Source organism: Oratosquilla oratoria, chromosome 7, assembly GCF_046742065.1.
Source record: "Oratosquilla oratoria isolate Oo_2021 chromosome 7, ASM4674206v1, whole genome shotgun sequence".
Taxonomy (NCBI): Eukaryota; Metazoa; Arthropoda; class Malacostraca; order Stomatopoda; family Squillidae; genus Oratosquilla; species Oratosquilla oratoria.
The window spans coordinates 5600771-5609253 of record NC_134783.1 but is presented as its reverse complement, the minus strand read 5'-3'; the positions used below and the strand labels follow the sequence as shown (position 1 = coordinate 5609253).

At 39.8% G+C, this 8483-nt stretch overlaps 1 long non-coding RNA gene across 1 annotated transcript in view; it reads left to right on the top strand.

The window, feature by feature from the left end:
• Positions 1 to 458, top strand: part of LOC143026892 (uncharacterized) — a 15056-nt gene extending 14598 nt beyond the window's left edge. The window contains exon 2 of the long non-coding RNA XR_012966538.1: positions 292 to 458. This is a non-coding gene — a long non-coding RNA (uncharacterized LOC143026892). The remainder of the gene's footprint in view (positions 1 to 291) is intronic.
• Positions 459 to 8483: the final 8025 nt, after the last annotated feature.

Sequence of the window (8483 nt, the reverse complement as noted above, 5' to 3'; positions counted from 1 at the left end):
TATATATATATATATATATATATATATATATATACACACATATAACACACTCGCGTACCTTTTGTAACCATAGGGATCGCGGATTCCACGTTGATAAACCTGGAATTTGTGTAATGGCTCTCAACTATAATTATATTTCTTATTCATTTCTTGATTTATTATTATTATGGTGCTGGATCTTTTGACTGACCTTTAATTTACTCCTGCCTTCTTCATGTCTATTGATAGAAAAATGTATATTATTTAATTACTTCGTATGTAATACACTTTTTATTTCATGTGGTCCCCCAGAAATATGATGTCCGATGTACACCCTGCAACAACTGCGTTTCATCTGCCATCTATCGTCCTCAAGCAACAATGACACTACACCAAATCCTGGACTACAAAACAACGGTCAATACTTCTATCATCTGTACACAACTTAACCAAATCATAAATAAACGTGATTAATTAGACTGATATATGAAATATAAGACAACCTACGACAGCAAGTATAGGCACATCCGTAAATCACAGTCAATCACAAGGCTTCGTTGTTGTTGTTTTTTTATGGTTTGCGGGTCTGATACCCGCTCGGACCTCAACCTTGATGGCCAAGTCACCTGAAGTCCTGAAGTGAACAACAAAGAGAAGACGGGAGTAAAATATAATAGTCTCCCCTATAAAACATAGAGCACTGTATTGATAAAAGAAAACTAATACTGTGAATGTTTGTTAGGAATGACATTACAAGTTATTCTCGTTTATACCAAAGTACTGTTTTTTGATGCATCCAATATCAGTATATTCAGAAACTCGTATAATTAATTAGATTTATCTTAGGCTACTAAGTGATTGTGAGTGCCATTGCCAGATGTTTTTATTCAGGGGAAGGAAAACTTTTCACTCTGAAAGGGTTTACAACCCATTTCGACTAACTCGTTCCTTCATCATTAATAGGGAGCATAGGTCGGGGGGCGAACCACTTCACTATTATGCCGACGCCATGATTCCTCTGAACAAGCTCCCCATGACGCCATCCTTCTCATTCTAAACAGCTCTGAGTAGGTTCAGTCGACTTGTCCCAGATATGAGCTCTGTGGGCGTCCCCTTCGTTGCCTTCACAGGGTTTTCTCCTGAGGAGATCATCTTTTGAGTGGGATCAACATTATGGAGATACAATACACACCCATATAGCTATAGCTAACATTTACGAATTATGTTGGTAGCATGCCTTGACTGAATCTCACGGAACAGACGCTGGTTTGATGCAAAGTCATTCCAGCAATACCCGGTGATTTTCTCCTTGTTATGGTTATTGCAAAGGTAATGACAATAACCATAACGAGGAATAATTAATATATACTATAAACCCACATTTACATCAGCTTACAAGGAAGAAGAATGCATAAAAAATCAAACTAATCAACCCTGAAAAAATACTAAACTTAGTGATTTATAAAAAAAAAAAAAAAAAATCCTACTTAAGAACTACCCACACCAAGAGAGAAAGGAACATCAAAAGTCACATGTCATCTACAGGTTGAAATGTACCCAAGGGAGCTGCGAAGCCCTCCCCTCCACCTATCACGACAATGAGGTTATTCCAACGCCTTTCATACCACCTTACATAAGGATCCCCTAAAAAACACCTAAGAGCTGAATATAGTATAGCGCTGACAAGAAACATGCTAGAAAAAAAAAAAAAATACAGAGATTTTGGATATATGTACAGACGATAAACACCTCCCAATCTTAGATGCATTATATATCAAAGAGTTGATCCCAAATTAAAACATACAAGTAGAGGACAGTCACAAACACAAGCACGGGACAAAACAGTGTAAACCCAATTATGGGACAAAACGCCACAAAACCAAGCACGCGACATTTCGTTACAACCCATTGCCGGCTGGTCTCCCAAGCATACAAAATCACGAACTAGATATAATGACCACCTTCAGTGTATTCATAAGTCTCCTTTCAAAGGAGAACAAGTCCATAGTAAGGCAAGTGGAAAATACTCTTTAGAAAATAAGAAGCGCACGACTAGCCATCACTTTCAATGAGGTATGCATAAGAAATAATCTCCTGCCCCCCCATATATATATATATGCCTATATATATGCCTATATATATATATATATATATATATATATATATATACATATATATATATACATATATATATATATATATACATATATTATTATATATATTATGTATATATGTATATATATATATATATATATATATATATATGTGTATATATATATATATATATATATATATATATATATATATATATATATATATATATATATATATGACACACAGGAAACCCACAGTCGGAGAAAATAAACTTCGAATAAAGAAGAATCCTATATTTCGGCTATCAACTATAGCCCTCTTCAGGAAAGTACATAAGACAGAGGACAAAGGGGACTTATAAGCTACAGAAAAGAGAAGGAATGTGGACAGATGACTTCACTCAGGCGCGGGGCAAACTGGGGTGGCGGAGGAGGGAGGGGGTGAAGTGAGGGGGGGTTGTAAGCCCCGTACCAGTTTGCTAACAGCTGCGCGTGAAATGATGTTAGGAGTCCACTGTCCTTTAGAGATATCAGTATTAGGGCGTTCCTCAATTAATGCTGATTCGACTATTTTTCTCCTGAAACCGCAGTGGGACTTGAACACTAATCTGGCCTTACCCCAGTTTCAAGACATTTTTCCCCTCCCTGTCAACAAAATTCTTTCTTTAGTTCGCCTTTGTGTTTTTTTAAATGCCTTTTCCTTTCAAGACCAATTCTTCCGTCAAAAATTCGGTTGCAGTATGGGTTCCAATTTGTCTCCTGTTTTGGCCAATTTATACATGGAGTATTTTGAGTGTACCCTTTTGCCCAGCATCAAACCGCCCGAAATTATTTGGCTCAGGTACGTAGGCGATATCTTTTCGGCGTGGGATGACAGTTGGGGCCCATTTGAAGTGTTCCATGATAAATTGAACCAATTGAACCCGAATCTGAAATTCAAAGTTGAATGGGAAGAAGGACACAAAATCCCTTTCTTGGACATTTTGATAAGAAGAACTGATGATAATTTATTCTTTACAGTGTACCGTAAGCCCACCCACTCAGGGAATTACCTTCACTTTTTTAGCAATCACCCTGACAATGTCAAGAAAAGTGTTGCCTCTGGCCTTTTCTTGAGGGCTCTCCGGATTTGCAGTCCTCAATTTGTGGACCATGAGATCGAGGGGATCAAATGTCAACTTAAGAAGTTGGCTTATCCACCTTGGTTTCTGGACCAAACCCTCAGTAAGGCTAGGGCCAACCATTTTAAAACTTCCGTCCCCTCAAGTTTTCACCGCTCCTTTAAGGACATTCTAAAAATTCCATTCAATAATACCATCAGTTCTTCTACTAAGTTGTTTCCTCATGAGCGTCTCACTATTGCCTATCACTATTTTAACACCGTGCGTAAGCAAATTGTGAACGTTCAACAAAAACCGAAGAAAGTTGAGTCACCTGGTGTTTATTGTTTGCCCTGCCAAGATTGTGATTTGGTTTACTTGGGTCAAACCGGGAGAGACTTGAACACTAGATTGGCAGAACATAAGAGATCAATTAGGTATGGGCAAGAAAATTCGGCTGTATTTCCTCATGTCAAAAATAAGAATCATTCTTTCGACTGGGGTAAGGCCAGATTAGTGTTCAAGTCCCACTGCGGTTTCAGGAGAAAAATAGTCAAATCACCATTAAATGAGGAATGCCCTAATATTAATATCTCTAAAGGACAGTGGACTCCTGACATCATTTCACGCGCAGCTGTTAGCAAACTGGTACGCGGCTTACAACCCCCCCCTCACCTCACCCCCTCCCTCCTTCGCCACCCCAGTTTGCCCGGGCCTGAGTGAAGTCATCTGTCCACATTCCTTCTCTTTTCTGTAGCTTATAAGTCCCCTTTGTCCTCGGTCTTATGTACTTTCCTGAAGAGGGCTACAGTTGATAGCCGAAATATAGGATTCTTTATTCGAAGTTTATTTTCTCCGACTGTGGGTTTCCTGTGTGCCATTTACAAATGTGCTACTACATTTCTGTTTAGCATATATATATATATATATATATATATATATATATATATATATATATATATGTATATATATACACACATATATATATATATATTATATATATTATGTATATATGTATATATATATATATATATATTGTATATTATATAGTATATACATATATATATATACATATATATATATACATATATATATATATATATATATATATATACGTGGAGTTAAAAACGACAGCATTGTTGTAGTTGTTCAGTTTTTTCTTCGTATTCTCGATTTTCCTGATAAGAGATTTTCCATTAACTGGGTGAATTGAAACTAGGTCTCTATATTCTTCCATTTGTTCTTATTTGACATCGACGTTTCGTCTTAAACAAGACATTATCAAGATATAACTGAAATAACAAAAATTACATGGTAACAGTAAAGGTACTAGACAATATCAAGATATAACTGAAATAACAAAAATTACATGGTAACAGTAAAGGTACTAGACAATATCAAGGTAAAACTGAAATAACAAAAATTACATGGTAACAGAAATAATAAAGGTGACAGATATGTGAAAATAAATACAAAAACTCACATTTAAAGGGGGCGAAGAGAGGGAGAAGGGTGTGACAATCGGGGATGACAGAAGTATATATACCTAAGATCAGGTCAGACAAGGGGGGGGGGAGGAAAGGGACAGACAATAAGGACCTCAGAGGTCAAGGGGTAAGGGGTTGGGGTTGGGGGGTGGGGGAGGGTTAGGTGGGTGCGGTCACCGAGGGTGGGGGAGGAGGTGGAGGTGAAGGGAGAGAGAGAGAAGGGGTAGAGGGAGGGGGGATTTATATTTCTAAATAATGGGATAGAAGAGATTACATTGCTTTGGATGTTAATAACCGGTGTTCTGTCCTTAATGTGAAAGGCTTCGAGTAGTTGTAGTCTCCTAGGGTCATTGCTCGATCCAATAATTTTGGTGTTGTTGATCAAATCATCCCTCCTGAGTGCAGTGTTATGGAAACTTCTATGATGTTCTTTGATTGCTCCCTCTTGTAGGTGGAAAGTTAGGCGACGGCTGACTTTACATCTAGTAAAACCAATGTAGGAATGAGGAAGGAAATTACAATTTCCTGTAGAACATTGATATTGATACACTACATAAGTTTTAGATGTGAAGTCTGATTGCCTAGACAAATTGTTTGTCATGATCAGGGAGGAAGTTTTTGGATTTTTATAATAGATGAGAACTCTGATTTTGTTGTTCTCATTTGTAGGAAGGCAATTTTTATGAATGATGTCCTTGATGACTTTTTCATCTTTCTTATAATTACTAGTGAAGGTGTTTCTGTAGTAAATGTTAATGAAGTTATGATGTTGTGGTTCTTTGATTGTGAAATGGGATTCTAGCATTTTGGAGGTAACAGAATCAAAGTCAGTGTTAGAATACCCATTATTTGTGAGCATTTGTCTCAGGTGTTGAAGTTCACTATGTAAAGCTTGCCACGAGGAACACACTGATATGGCTCTTTTTATATATGCTCTAATGACACCTTTTTTGTAGTTGTCTGTGCACTCGCTCTTGCTATTCATGCACTTGTCCAAGTTGGTGGGTTTTCTATATACACTGGTAATGAAGTTGTCTGAAGTAGAATCAACCAGCACATCCAGAAAGGGGAGTAGACCATTGTTATTCATTTTAGTGGAAAACGTATATAAGTGTATATAGAAAACCCACCAACTTGGACAAGTGCATGAATGGCAAGAGCGAGTGCACAGACAACTACAAAAAAAGGTGCCATTAGAGCATATATAAAAAGAGCAAGCTTTACATAGTGAACTTCAACACCTGGATGACGGGTCATCCCTGCACCTTGTCCACTGCCCTGGGTCAGAAGCAGTGTCACAAGACACAGCACATCCACAGCAAGGCCGCTTCATTAAATCGGCGACCCCCCCTCTCCGTCCCGCCATTGCATAAAAGGAGAAGACGGGGAGAAATCCCTTCGGGCTGCGTCAAATTTTGCTCACACATACTACCTCACCCCCCCATCCCCCCGCCCATTCCACATCATCCATCACAATATCATCCATATACAACCATTCTCTATTCACCCCTGTCTTCTGTCCTCTCCCGTCCTTCCTCAACAGACATTCCCCTCTTCCCCAAAGCCCCCTTCACCCCATCCATCCACCTCATCCTAGGACGTCCCCTCATGTTCAATCCCTCCACATCTGCCTTCCATACCTCTTTTACTAGTCTTTCTTCACTCATTCTTTCCATGTGTCCAAACCATCCTAATACTCTTTCATCAACCCTATCTCCCAACTCCCTTTCCACCCCTGTTCTCCTCCTCACCTCCTCATTTCTCACTCTAGCCTAGTAACCCCCATCATACTTCTCAGACACCTCATCTCAAACACATTCAAACTCCTTCTCTCCTCCTCTCTTATGTTCCATGTTTCTGCCCCATACAGTGCTGTTGGCACAATCACTCCTTCATACAGTCTCATCTTAGCATCCATTCCCAAATGTCTATTCCTCATTACACTCTTCAATCCACCAAGGCATTTACTCGCTTCTCTCAATCTACATTCTACCTCCACCTTCACTCCACCTTTTCCTGCCACATTTGCACCCAAGTATCTAAAACTATCTACTTCCTCCAGTCGCTCTCCCTTAATGCTCACTTCCAGTCTATTGCCACTTTCACCCCTTGTACATCTCATCACCTTACTTTTACCCACATTTATCTTTAGCTTTCTTCTATCACATACTCTCCCAAACTCTGGCACCAACTTCCTCAATCCCTCCTCCCATCCTGCCACAAGCGCAGTGTCGTCCGCAAACAACAGCTGGCTCACCTCCCACTTTTCTCCATTTTCTTTAACCATCTCCAATCCCTGACCCACTACCCTTGCATTTATCTCTCGCACTACCCCATCCATGTATAAGTTGAACAGCCAGGGCGACATAACGCATCCTTGACGAAGTCCCACCTTTACCTCGAACCACTCACTCTCTCCATTTCTAATCCAAACACAAGCTCTACTACTCTCATAAAAACTCTTGACAGCTCCCAGAAGCTTTCCTCCTATCCCGTATATCTGCATAATCTCCCACAGTGCCTTTCTGTCTACCCTGTCGTAAGCCTTTTCAAGATCCATAAAGGCCCAAAAAACATCCTTCCCCTTTCCTATACCTTTCTCACATATCTGTCTCACAAAGATCTGATCTACACAACCTCTACCCGTCCTAAATCTACACTGTTCCTCACCAATTACTGCCTCTGTTCCTCTCCTAATCCTCTCAATCAAGATCCTCCCTTAAACCTTCCCAACTACACTTAACAAGCTAATCCCTCTGAAACTACTACATTCACACTTATCCCCTTTTCCCTTGTAAAGAGGAACTATACAGGCACTTCTCCAGTCCTCCGGCACTCTACCCTCTCTCCAGCAAACATTAAATAACCTCACCAGCCAGTCCATCATCACTGTACCTCCCTTTTTCAGACATTGTCCATGGCATCTATCCAGACCAGGTGCCTTACCTGCTTTCATCATCTTAACAATTGCCTTCACTTCATCCTTCCTTATATCTCCTCCATTGTCCTCACTCATCACGGTCATTTTCTTCGCATTTCCCACTGCAGCTATCTTTCCCTCCCTATCCTCCTACACATTTAGCAACTCCAAAAATATTCTGCCCATCTTCCCCCTACTGCCTTCTCTTCCATTATCATCTCTCCATCTGCACCTTTTACCTTTTCTTCTCTACTTGATTCGCCTCCTCTTCCTCTCTTAATTTCTTTTCAAAACATCTTTTTATTACTTTCAAAATTTTCTGTCATACTCTTACCCCATTTCACATCTGCTCTCCTCTTTGCCTCCTTTACCTTTTGCTTTACTTCTCTTTTCTTTTCTTTGTACCTCTCATATGACTCCCTCGTCCTATTTTGTAACCAATCTGTGAAAACTCGCTTCTTCTCTTCTACAACCTTCTTTGTTTCCTCATCCTACCATTCACTACCCTTCCTTCTATTTCCTCCTGTCCTTCTTGCTCCACACACCATCCTTGCACACTTTATGATTCCCTCCTTGAACCATCCCCATTCCTCCTCCACACCTAGCTCTAATCTATCCTTCACTCCCTCCCACTCCTTCTTCAGCTTTCTTTCGTACTTCTTTTCCTTTTCCTTTTAATTCAAAGAGTTCACTCTAAGAACCTCCCTACCTTTTGTCCCTTTCCTCTTTCTCCATCTATCCTCCACTCTCGACTTACCTTCCACCAAAAAATGATCTGATATTCCCCCACCCTCTCCCCTTAGCACATGTACATCCTTAACTCTTCCTATCATAATCCTATTTACCACTACATAATCCATTAACGCTATATCTACCACCCTTCCATCCACCACCCTCTCCCATG